Below are 19,912 nucleotides of genomic sequence, written 5' to 3'. Positions count from 1 at the left end.
CCTCCCTCGGTCCCTCCCCTTCCCCTGACGTCACGTCCTGGACGTTTCTCCACGGGGCCGCAACGGAGGCCCGCCCACACAACGATGTGGACTCGCCAACAGCCTTCACTCCCCTGCCGTTTGCCCTGTAACTCATTGCTTCCTACACTGCATCCCTGCTTCTCTGCTCACAGTCCTCTGTTCCCTGTCTACAGCCCCTTGCTCTCTAACAATAATGATCTTGTTCCCTGCCTGCAGTTCCTGGTTCTGTGCCCATTGCCTGAGTTACCTGGCTGTGGCTTCCTTCATTCTCCAGTCCTGCCCTTCTTATCCCATTTCAGAGTTTCAGTTTCCTGTTTTCTGTCTGCAGTCCTATCCTTTTTATTCCAGTCTAGAGTTACTGTTCCTTGTTACCAGTCTGCAGTTTCCAGTCTCCTTACCCCTGCACTTAGATTCTAGTTTTCTTGCTTTTCTTCTTTCTTCTAGTTCTCTGTCCTGAACCTTGCTCACTTTGACTTCCTTTTCTCCCTGGATATTTCTGTTACAGTTCTTGTCTTCACTTGTGCCTTGTGTAATTCCTTAGTTCAGAGTTTGACTGCTGGGTTTCCAGAAGGCAATCTCTGCCCCTTTCCTTTGTTGTGTTTCAGTATTGTACCTTGTGTCATTGTTAATGGTGTGCTGGTTCCTGTTTCAGGAGGCAGTCATTGTTCAGTTCCTGCTGGACCCCTACAAGCTTCAGTCTTGTGAGTACTGTTTCCTTGCTCGTGCCTTAGGGTCCAGAGACAGACACCCACTGCTGTGCCTCCTTTCAATGAGCATTCAGAGTGGGGCCCTGTAATCGTAACCTGCCCAGAAGGCTGGAGTTTCCCTGGTTCTGTGGGAAACTCTTCCTCCATTCTGCATACAACCCAAGAAGAACCTAGCGTGTTTGTTTAACTTGTACTCCATGCCCTTTTCTGTTCAGTGCCTTTGTTGCCAATCCTTTTTTATCTGTAGAGCTCCTTACACTCCTGCTGCTTGTGTACTTTTCTCCCTTCGGCTTTGTGGTCACGTCTCTACCTGCAAGCCCCTTTGACACATTTTGAATTTCTTGCAGGGTAATGGGACAATATAACAGGGATATGCTCTTCGGCAGATAAGCGGCTCACATTCATTTACTTGACATTTACTGAATAGATAGTAGATAAATACGGAGGAAGGCCAATATTAAGGAAGTGGCTTCACCCCCTGTCCCAGAAACCCTCATAATAAGTAGGCCGTGTGCATAAGACTAACATGCTATACTGTGAGTGTTCTTATGTGTAAAAAGGGATTTTAATTAGGTTGTATCTTTTTCCTGTCCTTTTTAAAATGTATACATGTTGTCTGGTATTAATTGTGTGTTTTACTCATGCATTGTATTGATTTATATGGTATATACAAAACCATGTGGTTATAATAAATAAATACTTTATTGTGGTACAATCCAGAAATTGGATTTTACACAACTCATATCACATGTAAGATAGCTCAAATATGTACAACATATAACATCAGATGTCAAGCATAAACATATCTCACATAACAACAATATAAGAAGAGTATAAGAACAGGAGCACACTAGATACATTTCATATACATATACATATAATTTACCATATAGACAACCATATAGGCACAGGCTAAGCAATCGACAATATGATGATGTCATTTCAATCGTTCATTCAACCATTAGCCTTTGGATTTCACAGTCCCATGGAGCGGCAGTATATAAGAGATCATTTTATTTCTGAGATAAAGAGTTTGTTATCACTGGGATAAGTAAGTAAGGGCTTTATTTGAATCTATACCCTAAAAAGGGCTAGCTGTAAACTTAGGGAAACAGGATTCAAGCACCCATACCAGAACACTTCTTCTTTTATCGTATCATAATTATGGACCCATTTTCCATATGCATTCATATATGTTGGGCCAAGTTTTGGGCACAAGGTTAGAACATGCCGCGCAGATTCCAGCATTCCTGTCACCTGACATATTCTACAAGTCCTGGACTCACGAGGGATTTTCAACCTTGGCTCAATTATAGAAAGGACCGGGAGCTGATTCGTTCTTAATTGTAGCAAAAAACGCCTTAATTCAGGCACCGGGGATAGCAGTAGGTATATCTGGGGTCTTAAGTATCTATGAGAAACATGAGAGACTGCCTCATATCCTTTAAGCTTAGTTAAGTGTTCTGTGTTCATACACCAGTCCCACTTATTAAGCTTATCTTGGAACGCTTTTTTCTGGTGAATATAAGGCAAATGTTTTAACTTTTCGTATGGCCAATCAATCTCCACAAAAAGTAGCTCATTCAGCTCTTTGTATGAACCACCTCTAGGATGTTTTTCTAGATGGTAGCTTTGTCCTGCCAGCCTGAGCAATTTACAACAAGGGTTCGCTAAGGCTTTCAAATAGAAGGAACCACGTGCCCGCAGTGCCATTCCTCTCAGCGAGATAAGGCCCAATTCCAATCTTAAATATTGAACTGAACAAGATGGTCCCAGGCCCAAGACACTCCGCAAATAAAATCCCTAGATGTTTAACCACGTGAGGTCCTGCATTGCCAAAGCCTCCAGGCCATATAGCACGGCAGGTACAAAGCACTGTGAATACAGTTTCATAATACCAGCCATACTAAAGCCTGCCGTGCCCTTAGCAAATCTACAGGCCTGATACGTGAGCAATTTAGCTCTCCTCTTTTTAGTTCTAATAATGGCCTCGTAATCTGATAGGGCTTTAAAATCCAGCCCCAAATATGGGTATTGCTCCACCACCGCAATTGTTCCTAAATTGGTAGCACTTTCCGATCGTCTCGGTCCTCTTCTTGTGATCGCCATTATTTTTGTTTTTTCCAAGTTTACCACTAGACCTAATTGTGCTGAATAGACCTGCAATTCATTGAGCAAGTTCTTAATACCCGTTAGTGTACGATCGAAGAGGATCAGGTCGTCTGCATATAACATTCCCGTAATAGGAGTTTCATTCAATTTAGGTGGGCAATTATTAATAACCATGTGGTTATGTCTATATTATATCTAAATAAATAAATAACAGGGATAGGTCAGCAGCATTGTCAACAATTCTTTTGTTTTCATGCAAAAAATGAATAATATTATTAAGAATGGTGCCATCATGTTTGTAAAGGTCAGAGTAAAAATCGACAAAGGAACTATTGATTTGATTAGTGTTTGTTATTCTAATGCCTTGTTGATTAACAAAAGAGGTAATAACAGTTCTTTCATTTTTCTTTTTCAGATATGCAGCTAAAATTTCCTGGCTTAATTGGACCCTCCATAATATTTAGCTTTGGATCTTAATATCTTAATAGGGAGGAGCAAGCTTTTTCTAAACTTAATTTATTGAATTCAAGGCGTTTTACTAATAGGGATTGGAAGGTAGCAATGGAAGTGTAGTTAAAATATGAGGATTCTAATAGTTTAATGGACTTAAGTAATTCATTAGCTATTTTCTCATTTTGTTTCTTTTTAGAAGCAACATATTGTATTATGAAACCACGGGGCGTTGTTTGAATGCATCCCAATTATTCTGAATAGAAGTGTCTTTCAGTTTGTTTATAATAAAACATTCTGAACCAAGAGCTTTAACTTGTTGGATAAAAGTGGTGTCATTTAATAGGAAAGAGATCCTTTGTTTATCTTAGGCAGTGAAATCCTCGTCAGGGTGGGGATAGTAGGCGTTTATCCAACCTTTTGAGTTCATAAAATGGCATCTTTTGAAAAATCTTCACAAAGTTGTCCTCCTCACATTTCTGACCCCTCACAATACAGAGCATAAGACACTGTTGGAGAAGGGTGAGTGACCCAATATATGAAGAATATAATGACCTGGTGTGTAAAACCTGGAGGAGTTTCACAACTCAGTCTCTGGGGATCCCTTATTCAGATGGCCAGGGAAAGGCCATCGCTATTGGACCCCGACCCTGGGGTTGGACAAGCGAGGGAGGATCACCTGGGTAGGGGGTCCTCTGGAGTACTGAAAGACATAGAGAGCGAGACGGGCCAAGAAGGAAGGCAAGCTGCATGGCGAGACGGAGGAACAGCTGAGAGAGAACTGCCGAGAACTAGGCCAGGGAGAACGCTGACAGGCTGCGAGTTGAGGCAGGAGAAAGCGTGGCAAGGGAGCCGTGTCTCCAAGAAGCCAGGATAGGTCAGAGGAGGGAGCTGAGGGGTCGGCTAGTCCCTTTCTTCCATGCCCCAGCAAACTGTTAATTTCCTCTACTGGGCCGTGAGGCCTCCCGGGAGTGTCTGAGGTGCAGGTGGGTAAGATCCTGACCTCGACGAGCTGAAAACAGAAGGACGTGCAGAAGCAATCACAACCGTTGCGTTCAAAGAAAGGGATAGCCCGGTTTGTGATATGCGCAATTGTGAAAAGCTGCAGTGTTACACGCAAGGCTACTTGTGAAAGGATAAAAGACATTGAACTGAAACCTTGAATGTATTTAGCCGGTGAGGGAGCCGATGAGAAACAAAGAAACAGAGCGGAGCCATGTGAGAAGGCACGTCGATTCGGGAAAAGATAAAGGAACAATGAATAATAAAAGCGAAATGTGTTGAAAGAATTGAAGGGAAAGAGAGCGTGCAAAGGTCCTGAGAGGCTAATGTGAAGGTGAATGAATATTTTGGTGAAACGAGGAACAGAGTGGCTGTGGACCCATCCTAATGAACTATATACTTTTGTGAAATAAGGAGCAGAGTGTCTGAGGGTCCATTCTGCGAAACCAAGTGCAAGAGGAATGAATATTAAGAAACCAGTCCTGTTTTCAGAGTGGTCACGCATAGGGGTGAGAATACTGTGCGATTGCAAAGGTCTCTGACATGTGAACATTGTGAAAGAGAAGTACAAAGTTTGAGGAAAGGAGTTTCCCCAAGCTCTATGAAGTAGAGCTGTTTAGCTGGAAAGTGTTTCAGAAGTGTTTAAGTGTTTGAAGACAGGCAAGGGCCACCTGTGAAGGTAACTGAGAAGGAACTTTGTGAATAACTATTCATTTGACAAGTGTGAAACCGGGTGAGGGAAACCCGAAAGAATCCATTGAAGAGAACTCTGATGCATATTGAACCTTCATTGAAATAGGCGAGGGAAGCCTAACCGATTTATGGGAAACCTTTGAACTGTGCATACTACCCATGGTGTAAAACCAGCGCAGGAGAATCACCTGGGTGAGGGTCCTCTGGGAATGGTGGAGGAACGCCCGATGGCAAAACATGGTATCCCCTCCTTCCAAATACCACTGTCCCATCCTATTTTATAGGCTATTCCAACTTCCCAGATCCCCCCTTTCCCACACAAACACTGAGCTGAGGAAGAAGAGGTCTGAGGCTAAAAGGAGTACCACCCATGCAATATATGGGACATGTCCCACTAATAAGATCAGGCAGGGACAGGCAGTTGATATTAATTACATACACCTGGTACCTATTAGCTCTCCCCATATGGTTAAAAAGTGGAACACTGAGACACACTATGAACAAGGCGATGCACGAGAAGGAGCAATTCTGCCAGCGTGACGGAAAACCAGGCGGAGGCCTAGGGACGGAACTGAGATACAGAGAAACTTTGGACACCCCGGTGAGAGATCGTTACCTCTGAAGGGCCTTGAAGGTTACGCAAGGAAGCCCAGCCAAAGAGAAGAGACAGACCTCTTTTGTGTTTCAAGGATACCAGCCACCCTCATGGGTGAACGGCAGAGTTGGGGAGGTGCAGCAGCAGTTATGTTATCAGCCTTGACTCCAGATTCAAAGCCACGAAAGATGAAAATGAATTAAAACAGGCTTTGAGTTGATGAAAGCAATGAAAGTCTGGTCTGTGTTAAATGAAACATGATGGCAACAGTATCTGATGAATTAATGTTGCACGGAGGCTGTTAAGACGCAAGAGAAAGCAAAGCATTGTAAAGAACTGTAAGTAACAGAGTGGTCCGGCAAAAGAAGATTACCTGATCGAAAGTCTCTGTGAAATGCCTCATGCCGTAGAAGCGGAGGGAAGAGGAAGAAACTGAGATACAAAATTTGAACTGTTGTTAGGTTTGATCCTAGTAGAGGGAAATCTGGATATGAGAGATGTCTTTGAACTGCTAGGTTTGATCCCCGCAGAGGGAAACCTGGAGGGGAGAGATATCTTTGAAATAAGTACTATGTCGAAAACTACATTTACCAAGAGACCTTAGTGTAGGCGAGAAAAACTGACGTTATAAGAAAGAAGGTCAAAGTGGTCCTGTCGAGGTAAGAGCAAAAGCCTTGCAGTTTCAAAAGTCTTCGACAGCGGAAGGAAAGTGAAAGGTTGCTTGAGCCCGACGGAGGGAAGCCTATGAAGGTGTGATTGTAGCTTGGGGAAGGGATCCCTGAATAGTGTGATTGAAAGGCTTGAGCCTGACTGAGGGGAGCCTTTTTGAACTGTTGCAGGCTTCAGCCAGAGTGATGGAAGCACAGGTTTAGGCCCAGTCCCGTCTCAGACGAGGGAAGACTGAGAGGCCTAGTTGAAAACTGTAAACTTTTTGTGCAAAGAGAGAGGATCCAAGCCGAGGTGAGGGAGACCCAAACGCAAAGTAAAAGGAGAGTCCAAGCCCGGCCGAGGGAGACCTGTTTGAGAAGAAAAAGGAGGGTCCGAGCCCGGCGAGGGAGACCCCTGTGAGAAGTAAAAGAAGAGTCTGACCCCACTGAGGGAGACCCATGTGAGAAGTAAAGGAGGGGTTTGAGGCCGACCAAGGGATACCCATGAGAAGTTAAGTGAACAAACTGCATCCTTGTGTCCGAAGCCAGAGTGTGTCACAAGGTCCAAGTGTGCCACCTTACCCCATGCTACAAAATGTGGACACAGGAGTTTACCCAGCCATACTGACATTTCTTTTGAACACTGATTTTCCTTTTTGCCTTACACATTCCCTTTACACATTTATTGTGTTAGAAAAAGGGCAGGCATTATGTTTATTAGTATAGGCCATTTTATTTTGACTAAGGACTGACTAGGACTGTATTTTCTTTTTATTTGATGGTTGAGAATACTCCCATCTTAGTTATAGGGCAAGATAGGAGTTTTCGAACTCCTTTTAAACCATCAATAAAGGTTTTGAAACCTGCAGCTACTGTGTCAGTGTCTACTTGTGATACCATGCCTCTCTCCCACTACCTTGAAGGAACTTTGTAAGAACCCCATTGAACTGAACTTGGCGAAGGTAGTGGTGAGCCACTTTCATTGCCATTCTGACCTTCTTTTGATATACTCTTTTATTTTCATACATTTTCCCACACTTAGTCATTGTGAAACGTGAGGGCAAGTATAGGTTTCTGACACAGACTTTTTCCTTTGTTTGACTGACTGACTTGGACCATTTTATTTACTTTGATGGTCGAAAATATTCCCATTATAGAATTAGGGCCAGCTAGGAAGTCTCCAACCCCAGTCAAACTCAATAAAGTTGTTGAAACTTGTATCTTTGTGTCTGTGTCCTTACTTGTGATACCATGCCTGCCTCACAACCCATTGCTTACTGTGCCTTAGAGAGGCTCAGCTTCACCTGACTGAGGAGGCCTGGCTAGGCCGAAATGCATGCCTGTGGTTACTGATGGTACTCTTGTTCAGACGAGAATTGCCTAAATATTTTGGTTCTGGACTGCCCTTGTGGGTGGGACCAGACTGATATGCAAATAGATATTTCTCCTTTGTGAAGGGTGCAGCGTGCTAAAACGTGGTTGTAGACCCTACTGAGTGGGAGAATTTCCATAGAACAAGGTATTTGACCCATGTTCGTTCTTGACAGAGGGTCTCCCACACCCTTGTTTGCTTTCCTCCCATGTCCCAACCAGCGTCAGGAGAAATGAATTTCGCACTCTGTTCTGGTATGCCATATTTGAATGTCCCAGCACATGTTAACCTCCTCCAACAACTAGAGCGCAGCATTGGCTTACCGCTTCCAGTGATCCTCATTACTCCATTCCTCTTCCTCTTCTCAGTTTTATTAAGGGAAGGGTAAGTAAGTTAGGTTTAGTTAACAGTGAAGACTCTCTATCCATACAACAATATGCCATACAGGGATGGGAAGAAGGAAAGTGGGTGTTACCAAGGAAATCCTGTAAAGGTCTGTTCTTACCTAGTAGGTTCCCTCTGTAGCCTTGGAGTCTGTCCTCCCTAATGTGATTCTCCCGCGATAGCTACCCCAAGGCTCAGATTCAGGTTTCTTGTGCCTTTGCCTGGCCACATAAGGGAAGCAGTGATTATATTACTAGATTTGCCACAATGCCCATAAAAGGATTTTACTGACCTAAGAAGGCAGGAAGAAGGCAAAAAGACAAGATGCCCGAAGAACAAATTGAAAACCTTGGGGCACAGCCATGTTAGGACAATAGCCACAGTTAGTAGCCAAAAGCGGTAAACGTGAGAGAGCTAACAAAAAGTACAGTAGAAACAGTGAAAAAGTAACGCTGCCACCAGTTTGTCTTTAGGCTGTGAAAAACCTTTGGGTATTCTCCCAGTAAGACCTTGAGAAACCCTTATTCAGGTGGCCAGGGATGGGCTGGCGCTTTCAGATCACAACCATGGGGTGGACAAGTGAGGGAGGATCACCTGGGTAAGGGAAACCGGGGTTATGCTTGGGAGAATATGTCACAACTGGTTTTCTTGCATTGACTATGAATACCTATGTCCCCAAGCACCAGACAGGGAGATAAAAAGGAAACTCGCTGTCCGGTCATTGATGCCACAGGTGACTGGAACAAGGCACCAGGACTCCAGGTGGCTGAAATGGAAAGCACTGGGCTAGCAGAACAATCACGGGAACAATTGCCTAATCCAATCAATAAGAACACTGTCACCTACCAATGGATGTGCTGGGGAGTCACAGGAGTGGAGGAAGGAGCCCTCAGGAAACCCGAGTTATGTATCTTCCCCCCTACTGGGTTGGTGCAGGATGATGGTTTGTGTGGCTCCAGCAGATGTTACACCTGATGTCTGAAATGTTCAACGTGGAGACTGGCCGAACTCAGAAGATCGTTCTGAGAAACTTGAGTGCGTGGTACTGAAGGATTGTCCAGAAGCAGTCCAGAGAGCAGGAGCCAAGGTTTGTAACACACAGGCCGAAATTACAAAAAGGAAAATGCAGTGCACAGCAGTGCGTCAGTCTGTTCCGGGTCATAGCAGTTCAAGTAAGTAAACCTGGAGTGGTCGCTATAACAAAAAGTATACCAAGGGAGTCTGTGAAGCAGAGCCGAATACAAGAAATCCAGGTAAGCAAAGTCTGTAACAATGTAGTTCCAAGTAGCCGCGCGCTGAGATGAATAACAGCTGAGAAGCATTTGTTCTACGCTTACGGAGTTCTTTTATACTGTTACTTCCACACTGCAGTCACGTGACATGGTCCGAGTCACGAGACCACGCAAACGAGCGGTGCATGCATCAGCCAGTCTCCATGGCAACTTTCAGCGTGGCCGAAGCTGCAGTTGATGCCTCCACGAACACCGGCGGTGGTTAGTAGCAAGATCCGTAGTGGACTCATGGCTCGGCAAAGTATGGTGCACACATAGTTATCTGGACAGCACTTCAGAAGGCCGAACATGGACTTTGCCAGGGTGCTGGAGACCACCAGGTATGTGACATGAACCGGGGGCAATGGCGGAATCAGTGTTCTGATGTGAGGATTGCATGACAGAGACCCCCCTCAAAGGCCCATGACCCCGTGGGCAAGCTGGCTTATCCCTATGGAACCGAGCCACAAGAACAGGAGCATGAAAATCGTCTGCTGGTACCCAAGACCTCTCCTCGGGACTATAACCCACCGAATCGACAAGGTAATACAAACGGTCCCTTCTAACCCGGGAGTCAAGATTAGAATAGACCTCATATTCCCCAGGAAAAGGGGTTGGAAAAACGGCCTGTCTGCCCCTAGAGCTAAGAAGGGTTTCCCTGCATCAACGAAATCTATTGAAAACATGAGGGTGTCAAACAAATAGCCAGTCACTGTCGTGTCCAGAAAAAAACTTGCTTCTGACCCTAACACTAGTGACTTAAATCTAATGTGCAAGGGCGTTGTTTTCAGAACTTAAAGTGGTAATGACAGTTCTTCCCAACAGAAAGTTCCCAATGTCTCGGGTGGTCAAAACAACAAAAGAAATGTTCCTTTTCTACAATGTATTACTCCAATGATTAGGGATTAGCTTATTTCCCCAGGATTCCTTCTGCTTCTACTTATGTGATTTCCTTACCTTTTCTTATCTCCTGCGTCCCAGACCCTGTACCTTCTGAATGAACTTTACTGTATTCTTAGAGTTTCACAGGGGTATGAATCCCAGACTCAAAATGCTGTATCATACCAGCTTGGTGTACTCTCCTGCCAATCGTATGTTTTCTTCTGATCTGTCTCTTTTGCTTTCAGGTTTCCAGATTCTCTTATTTTCTGGTTCTCCTCTGGGAGCGTATCACAGACTTGCAATGTGTGGTTGCAATAACTTGGTTTACTCTCCTGCCATGCAAATGCTTCCTTTTGGACTGTCTGCTTTTCTCTCAGGCACCCAGACACTCTAATTCTCTGGCTCTTATATGAGTGCGGGTGTCAGAATCCGAAGAAACCTCCCTCCCTTCCTCCTCACCTGGGTCTTCTGTGGATGGAACTTTCTTCTGGATTCCTCTTCTTCCTTCTAGGATTCTTTGGTTTGGTGTTTCTGTTCTTTTCTTTCTTTTGGAGTAAATAGGGTCTCTCTCCTCAGGATGCCACAATAGTCGGTAGGGAGATCCCCAACTGTGTGGTCTTCCCAAGAGCTGGCCAGGGAAAAGCCTCCTGGCTAAAAAACCCTATAAGTCCTCAGGATTAGATTCAGGACTGAATATGATGTAGACTGGAGTAGCAGTAAATATGGGTAGCAGTCGGGTCCTGCCCAGAACCTTGTTGAATGAGTAGCAGGTAGCAGGCAATGGTTGAATAATCTTCGGCAACAGAGTGTGTTTGCAAGATGAAGGATCCGACACGGAAGTAATGCGGATCGGTTAGAATGCGAAGAAAGCAAAAAGGTAAACAAGTAAACCGAGCTCCAAAGAGGGAGTCCGCGAAAAAAGATGCAGCAGGAGAGGTATGTAATGGAATACCCGAGAAACAGGGAGCCCTTGTGCAAGGGAAGCACAGAAAGCTGACAGACAAGGCGAAAGGTAAGGAAAGTTGCGACAAGAGCCGCAGAGTAAAAGGAAACGAAAGGAACGAAAGAATGCACAAGTGTGAGAGGCAAGCAAATGTTCCCACAAGAGTGCAGGAAACAGAACTCATGTAAACGGGCTCACTGTAGGAATGAGCTGAGAGCACAAGCACAGGAGAGCGAGAGGGAGCGTCAGTGCACGGAAAGATCAAAAGTGCAATGCACCGACGTGCTGTTTCTGTCTCTGTATATATGTCATGCGGCAGCCCTTGTGCTTGTGGCACTCATGGAGGATGCACTGTACCACACGTCCTGAATCAGGTCCTGGAAACGGCAATCCGGGAAAGACCACATGCGGCCTAGTCCTCTCCCAACATGGCCGCCGCATGGTAGGGTTGCAATAACAACGCTCCATAGTCACAGCTCGGTACGTTGTATTGTTCTTCCTGGTACCCGCTGCAGCTCTCCTAGCTGCTTTCTCCTGCTCCTGAGTGTTTGTTCTTACTCAGTGGTCCCCTTGTTGTACCTGCCTTGCCTTATTCTTTTGTTGACCCCTCAGACTTCACCTCCTTACTTTCGCCACTCGATTACTCTGTGGCTTCTGTTTCAACCGAGTTTTGTCTCGCCTGGTAGCCGCTCTACAGGTACGCCTTCTCACTATACATTCATCGGCTCTTCCGCTTGCCTCCCTGGGGTTCCCTTTGGTCAGGTGTTTACATACTGCCAAGGTGGCCTCCGGCAGAGCTCGTCCTTACTTTCGTGAGAAGAAGAGTAAGACCCAGAAGCACTGAGGAGGTAGGAACCGAAGAAAAGGGACAACAGAGTCTCAGACCAGCTCATCAGAAGAAAGAGGTGAGGAGGGGTCACAGGAGAGTTCCCCGGTGTTGTCCAGGCGTGACAGTATATGCCGGGCAGCGGCCATCTTTAGACAAACAACTAGACCGTTAATATATTAACGGTACCAATGTGATGGAACATCCTAATGGCAGCACCACTGATCCCAGACCTTCCATGAGGGCATGACAGCGGGTCCCAGACTCGCAATAATGTCCCTTGCCTGATTGGTTTACTCTCCTGCCAAGCATACAAGTATTAATTTCTTTCTTTCCTTTTCCCGGGGTCCCAGACCCTCTTATGTCAGTCTGCAGTTGTTCCCCGACTCCTGCCAGACCTATAGCACCTCTCAGTCTGCCCACGTACCAGTTTGTATGGTTCGCGCATTCCGAGCACCAGTGATCCGCTGTGAGGCTCTGGCAGCATTTGGGTGTTCTGTTGGGTCGGCGGCATCTCTGCTGGTCAATTCTTCTTTCTCAGGCTGGACCTTCTGTCTTCAGCCGCATTCGAGATCCTCATCTCATCAATGGTTGCTCTGCCAGTCGCTGCTCCTTTCTCATGCTGCGCTTATGCTTTCCGGCGGCTTGCTGGACCATGGGCAAATCCCAGGGTTGTTCGGGCAGCGTACAAAGTAGCTCCTTTTCCCTGAACTAGTTTGTGCTCCCTTTCACCTCTGTGCACAGCGTCTCGTGCTACGCTCCCCTGCTCGCCGGGTCGGCGTCTCCCGGGTTTTCTCTTTGGAGGATGGCTCTCTCCATGTTGGTTTCCCTCTGCTATTTGGTATTTCTTTTGGCCAATCAAATGCAGTGAGAGACTAGACCCTTCACTCCGGTTCTCTGGCCTGATCTTCATACTCCTGGTCATCTTCTTCTTCACATACTTGTATTGGAACTGTATGGAAAGCACTTTGTATTTTCAGAGTTCCTAGTCAGGTCTAACATACTAGGTTGGTTGACCTTACAACAAAGGATATTGGCACTGGTTGGAAAGAGGGGAGGAGAGTTTGGCTTGGGGAAAGTGGTCTAGCAAAGCGGAGGTATACCGCTTTCTCAGGGGATGGTCATTCCTAATACCATAAGGGGCTTTCTCTCCTATGTGATCATCACCTGGTGCATCACCCCCAAGGGGTTTATTGTTCTGGGAACACACCACCCTGGCCCCATTAGAAAGGTCTCCCACTAAGGGAGAAGGGACGACACCCACAGATTCGTCACATACCTTTCCGCTTATTCTGCTGATTTCTTCATCTTCCAATGGAAAACGTGACAGAAAGTCCACATTACCTTGCTGTTTACCATCTGGTGTTCTACGAGAAAACAATAAGTTTGGGGATCAAGAAACCAGCGCGTAATTCTGGGGTTGGTATCTTTGCAGAGGCTCATCCATGTGAGGAGTGAGTGTTCAGTAACTTACCCGAACGTCCGACCGGTAAGGTAGTACTTCAAGTACCACACAGCCCACTTTATCACTAGAGCCTCCAGTTCAATTGTAGCATCATTTTGTTCTCGATGGAAGAGCTTTCTACTAATGTATAATATAGAATGCTCTATTCCACTATAGTCTTGGGACAAGACGGCTCCTAGGCCAACCTTTGAAGCATCTGTCTGAAAGATGAATTCTTAAGTAAAGTTGGGTTCCTTCAAAAGAGGCTCACTACAAAGAACATGTTTTAGGGTGTTAAAAAAAGATTGGTCATTATTATCCCATTTATGTTTTTGGGGTTGAGCATTTCTTAATGTGTCAGTAAAACAGGAGGTGATGGAGAAATAGTTTGGCATAAACCACCTAAAATAACCTACCAGGCCAAGAAAAGATCTTAAGTCCTGTTTAGAATTTTGGTAGCGGGGTTTCTTGTACTGCTCTGACTTTTTCAGTTAACGGTTGTACAAGCCTGTTTCTGACAGAAAGAAACAAATACTTAATGGCAAACTGAGCGAGATCACATTTGTTTTGGTTAGCGGTAAGACCGGCTTTCCTCAGGGCCCTGGCAACTTCATAAAGGTGAAATAAGTGTTCCTCCCAAGTTTCACTATGAATGACTATGGTGCTCATTGTACGTTTCTCGGGATCCAACCGGTATTACCGGCGGGATATCGGGAAACGTTGCTACCGTTACCGATGCCTGATTTCCCTGTATTACTGGGATATTTCTGGTGCCGGCAACAGCGGAAAATCCCCATTGGAGGGGATTGCCTGAATACTGGTGCCGGCAATGCAGACATTTTGTTGCAAGTGGGGGCCTGATCATTCACCCCCGCCGGCAAACTTGTGTTTTGCCAGTGGGGTAAAAGTCCCGGTGCCGTTATTACCGGCAGTTTTACCTGCACTTTTACAGCACCGGAAAAACTATAATGACCAGGGGTCAAGCCCTAAAAATTAAAGTGGGGGGGACTCATCAACAAATGCAAGGGAATGTGCAGTCGGCAGAAATTAGCATATCAATGTGAAATATGCACATTTCATTAAATTGGCTTTGCACAACCACCCATTTGCATTTGCCTTTCAGAAAATCAATGCACACAAAACCCAGAGAGGTTTTTTACTTCTAATAGTGTTTTTGAAAGCGTTAAAAGATTTGCATGTTTTAATCGCCAAGAACCAATAGAAATGTTTTCCCTGGGACTTAAAGTACCGAAATGAGACATTTCACCTTTAGTTGTTTGTTATTTTTTATCAGCTTACATAGTGCCGTGGTGAAGTGTCCGGCCTACAAACCTGATGACTGTGGTTCATTCTCGTCCTCGGCTTTAATGCATAGGTTCAAAGAGAACGTTGAATGTTTCTCATTTTAGCTGGGGGTACTGAGTCCACCCTCTGAAAAAAGTGGGTGGACTCCATCCCCCCGCGTGTACCCTCGACTTGAGCCCTGGTAATGACCCCCATGTCATCCAAGTAAGTCCTGCAAAAACTAGAAAATGGGCAGAGGATCGGATACATTAGTCTCTGAAAGGATGTGGGTGCCAATAGACACAAATGGTAAGACTTTAAACTGAAACACTCCCACAGGAGTGAAAAAGGCTATCCTCTAGCTGTCTTGTGGATTCACTGATACATGCCAAAAGCTCTTGGTTAAATCAATCGTGGAGAGAAAAACGGCAGATCGCAGTAGATCAATGAGGTCATCTATCCTAGGCAAGGGATAATTGTCAAACTGGGATAGTGCGTTCAACTTCCGCAAGTCAATACAAAACCTCCACGATTTATCTGGTTTCACTACTAGGACTATTGTCGAGGACCAGGAACTCTGTGATGGTTCTATTAAGTTGGAAGCCTGCATGTTTTCCACTTTGTGTCGGCCTATTTCTCTACAGGCCTGAGGAATTCTATAGGGTTTTAAATTAACCTTATCAGGAAGTGTACGGATATAATGGCAAAACCCCTTTGCTCTTCCTGGTTCGCTGTCAAAGACGTCCGGAAATTGGTCTAAAAGGGTTGGATGTCCTGGTTTTTATTGGACGAGAGATAGCAGGAATTAAATTAAGTCCATCTTTCTCTTTAGCTAGGAGACTGACCATTATAGAAGTGGTTTCAAATGGATTTTCCCTCTGTGATGCTCTCTATACCCAGTGTAAGGAACTCATGGTGACAACAAGTAAGACAGACAAAAATTATCACAGTTCAAGGGTGTTTATTTGAACAATGAAAGTGGTATGCGGCTTGGAAAACACCTAATCTAAACCCAAATCTAAGATGAGGACATATGTCGACCATCAAATAAAAATAAGGCTGTCCTAGTGGTGTCTAGTCAAATAAAAGGGCCTATACTAAGAAAACCTATTGCGAATTCCTTATGCTAAATAAAAAGGGTGTGGGGTTAAGTTTCAAGAAAGGAAGAAGTGTTCTCAAATGTTAAGTCAGGAGGCGGTACCCTGGGTCTCCCTTCCCCACGTTTTGGACACGGAATAAGATGGGAGCTTGGAGCACAGTACGGTCTCGGGCCTTTCCAGCACGAGATGACAATTCCAAGGACAGTTCTTAGAACACACTCTCGGGTTTGTCTAGCACAAGATGACAGTTCAGCTTTTGACCCTCAAACTTTTAGTAATCAGAGCCGTCGATGGTCAAGTCTCGTTTCACTTGAAAGTCTCTTACCTTGTTCAAACAACAAAACAAAAGTTCCTTTAAGAAATGAAAGTTTGTTCCCAATATTCGCTGGGTGATGGGTTCACCCATGGGTCTCCCTCTGCTGGGCTGATCCTTCTCTTCTCAATTGTAATCCAGTGTTCCGATAGGGCAATGATTTCACACTAGTATTTCTCTGCCACAGTACAGATAGGCTGAGGGCTTCACCCCTTGATCCCCCCCTTCTGGACTGACCATTTTTCAAAAAACTTTGGGTAATAGCTTAACTCCTTGGAACTCCCTCATTCGGGTTCAGACCTCTCTCGACTGTCAGCCCTTGGGGGCACAGCATCACCCCTGGATCTCCCTCGGTCGGGCTCAGACCTCTCTCGACTGCAGAGATGTTGCTAGGTCTGGAAAAGACACAGGGCTACGCTAATGTCGGAACTGTCGGGACTGGGGGCTAGCTAGCGGTTGTAGCTCCTGAGATTCTATCCGGGGCTACAACCAAAAGACCAGGGGCTATAGCCCCCTGAGCCCCGGCTAGCAACACCTCTGCTTGACTGCCAGTGTTTGAGTTTATCTTCACTGCGGATCTCGCTTGTCCAGGCTCGGATCCTTCCCTGTTCTTTGCCTCCCTCCTCTGGTTTCAAAATAGCTTTCTATTCTTCGTAGCGGGATTCAATTCCCTTACTTTCTTAATGTTTGTTCACACAGTTCGGTAGACACCCCTCTTCTGGGTTCTCCTTTGTCATAAATCTGTTTCTTGGGACTTTTAGATTTTGTCCCTTCTCTCTGGCATCCCTCCTTCGGACGGACTATTCCCTTTTGGTGGTTTCAAATTGGTTCACATGTTCACGGGATTCACGTCCCATTCTTCCATTCACCATACAGGATTCACTTTCATGACTTTTAGCCAACATGCGGACCATAGTATTTCGAATGTACGTGGCTTTTACTCGACCCTCTCGTATGATCACTTCACTTCCTTTGGTGGCCTTTTCTTTGGCTTTTTGGCTTCCGTAGTTCGCTTCTAGAGGGGAGCCACCAGGGTCTCTCGAGGTAGCACCCATGTGGTGCCGGTTTCCTCTTTCGCTGGTCTCCCCTTAAAACTCTTTTTACAGTTCATTAACAGTTTCTTGCCATACGTCTCAAACTTGCCACTTTGCGATCTACACTCAACACAGCCCGGTTCTTATCGGTTCTCCTCCAGAATCACTGGCTGTGCTAAACCGCTTGGCCTTTGGCGTCTTGGGAGTCAAGGCCGGTACCATGGGTGCAGGAGCTTCCCTCGCTCCTGCTTATTGACATAAGCTTGCCCCGTGCACCGCTCACATCTGCTGCAGAACATTTGTGCTATTATTTGCGGTCTTAGGTTCTCATCATTGAAGGTTCCACAGGTCTTGGACAAAAGGGGTAAGGTTACTTTCGGCCTCGCCACCCTCTCGCTTCTTGCCACCTTTCTCCTTCTTTTGAACTGTCGCTTGGTAGCCGTATCATCGTGATTTCTGCTATGCTCCCCTTTCCCGTCTTGTGCTTTCTTGCTCCACCTTTCATCCCTGTGGGGAAAGGGAAGGGCCGTCAGGTGTGTGTGATTTGAGTCAATTGCCTGACTTTGCCTGACCCTCGGGTTGGGACCTGTCAGGTACAAAGGTTTAACATTAGTCTGCTGTCTTGAGTGTGAAACAGCATTTGTGTTACAGAAGGGGGGTTGTTGTGCTCAGGTGTACCCCCCCATCCCCCGAGACACCTCCTTACCTCTTTCCTCTGATGAGCTGTCTCGGGTATCTGATTACTCCTTTCATCTGTACTTCTTCACTTCCTTTGTCTTCTTTTCCTTTACTTTCTTTCCTGTTGTGCAAATAGGGTCGAGCTCCCCCGAGGCCACCCTGAAAGGGACGAAGACCCATGCCAAAGGGAACCACAGGGAGCCTGCCCCAAACCAGGGAAAAAGCCTTGAAGCACCAAAAAATCCTGGCATATGGGAATGTGAATGTCTCTGAACTGATTACTGGTAGAGCGTTCCGTAGATACTCCCGACTGAATAGGATGGATCCTTAAAGATTGGGTATGATGGTATATAGTTCTCAGGTCCAACAGGAAGTAGAGCAGATGGGCAGAATGCCACCAACCAATATCTGTAGTACACTTCAATAAGTGCTTTAGTAGAAATTAATGTGGCTCTGAGCACCCCTGTGCTGAAGGACTCTTGCAGGGAAAAGGCTATTGCAGCCGGAGTGGAGGATTGGAATCAGCCAGCAGAGAGGAAAGAATGCGGGCAGAATTGTCACCAGGCGGAGCGAAAGTCCCGGCAGGTAAGGATAGGAAAGAATGAACAGGATAAAGATACTGCCCATACAGACCGAGGAAACAGGTGAGAAGAGTGAAAGCCAAGAAGGCTGAGCAGACGCGCAGGGGTGCGGACCGATAAGCAGAGTCAGAAGGGCTGTCTAAAGGGACCACGGAACGGGAAAGTGAAAGAGAAAAGTTATTGGTGAAAGATCGGTGAATGAGCTAAAGCGTACCCGCGGAAGAGGCGCAAATAGTAAGCCGGTGCCGAATCTCCAGGTGAAATGTCAGTAAGGAAAAGCTACAATAGATCGGGCGAGCGAGCACAGAAGGAAAGTAAGGATGGACAAAGGAAGGACCGGCGAGAACCGGCAAGGCAGCAAGGCTAACAGTGTAGCAAGGAAGGAAACTGTGAAACACAGCAGCAAGCTCCTGGAAGACAGGTACAACGCACCGTGGTTACGGCACGGTACTTTGTTATACACACAGCAGCCATCTTGAGTGAGGACTGGACAACAGCTTCAGCTTGTTGTACAGATCGCACCGTGCTGTGCTGGAATCTCCACTTGGGCCAGTGCTTCCATCGCCATAACATGGCAGGGTTTTGGAGTACCTAAGGGACGGGATGGGGAAGGTTGGTGCAATGAGCGAGAGTGACCGGGATAGATCCCAGTTTTGCGGGATGTAAAACAGAACAGAAGGGATCGTGAAATAAACAAGGGGAATAATGGGAACTGTAGTATGTTACCTGAGCAGGTTGGGATTACGGGAAATAATAATCAGAGGGACAGGAAGAATGTTTAGGAGTATTCTGATGGGCAACAGAAAAACAAGGATTCGAATAAGGATGGTTTCTGAAGGTGGCGGTGTGAATGATGGATTTATCAGAGGCAGAGGGGACGATGGATTCAGGGAGGTCGAGTTGATATATCCCACAAAGGCTTTGATGACTGTCACGATTCCTGCCCCCAGCCTCCTGGCATATCAGGCTGGAGCCAGGTCACGGCCACCTAGTCGGCCCCTAAGGGCCTCTCCATCTCCCCAGACACCTACTTGGACTCAGACTTGGCGTCTTTGGCACCAAGCTCACACACAGTCCTGAGATCCACTTAGTATTGGATTGCAATGTATTATGGGGCAATGGATGCCCCCATGTAATTCAGTTCCTTGAACTGGATGAGCGGTCTAGTCTTTCGGGTGTGGCTCAGCCCAGGGATACCTGGGATACCTACAGACTATTTAAACCGCACCCAGCCTGAGAAACATGCTTTGCGTTTCTCTGTACCTGCAGCGTGACACTCACCGTGCTCGGATCTCCTCAGAGGCCCACTTCTTTCTTCAGGGCCAGCGAAGCTGCAAGAATAAGAACTTTGTTGCCAATACTCACCTCGAAGAGCATCCAACTTCTGTCCAGCTCTTCCCAGTCTTGCGGATTCCTACGGCAGAGTCATCTCCATCTCGGCATGCCGCGCCCTACCAAAGGGGGAGAAGAATAGAAGAAAAGACGTTAGTAAGCATTCTGCAATACTTAGCTCTCTCGAATTTGCAAATAGAGTTTAATCCTTACCTGAACTCCTGTCGATCGGACAACTTCT

The sequence above is a fragment of the Ambystoma mexicanum genome, chromosome 14, assembly GCF_040938575.1.
Source record: "Ambystoma mexicanum isolate Mex_15411 chromosome 14, UKY_AmexF1_1, whole genome shotgun sequence".
NCBI classification, from domain to species: Eukaryota; Metazoa; Chordata; class Amphibia; order Caudata; family Ambystomatidae; genus Ambystoma; species Ambystoma mexicanum.
The sequence above is the reverse complement of the archived record's forward strand: the minus strand, read 5'-3'. Positions refer to the sequence as shown.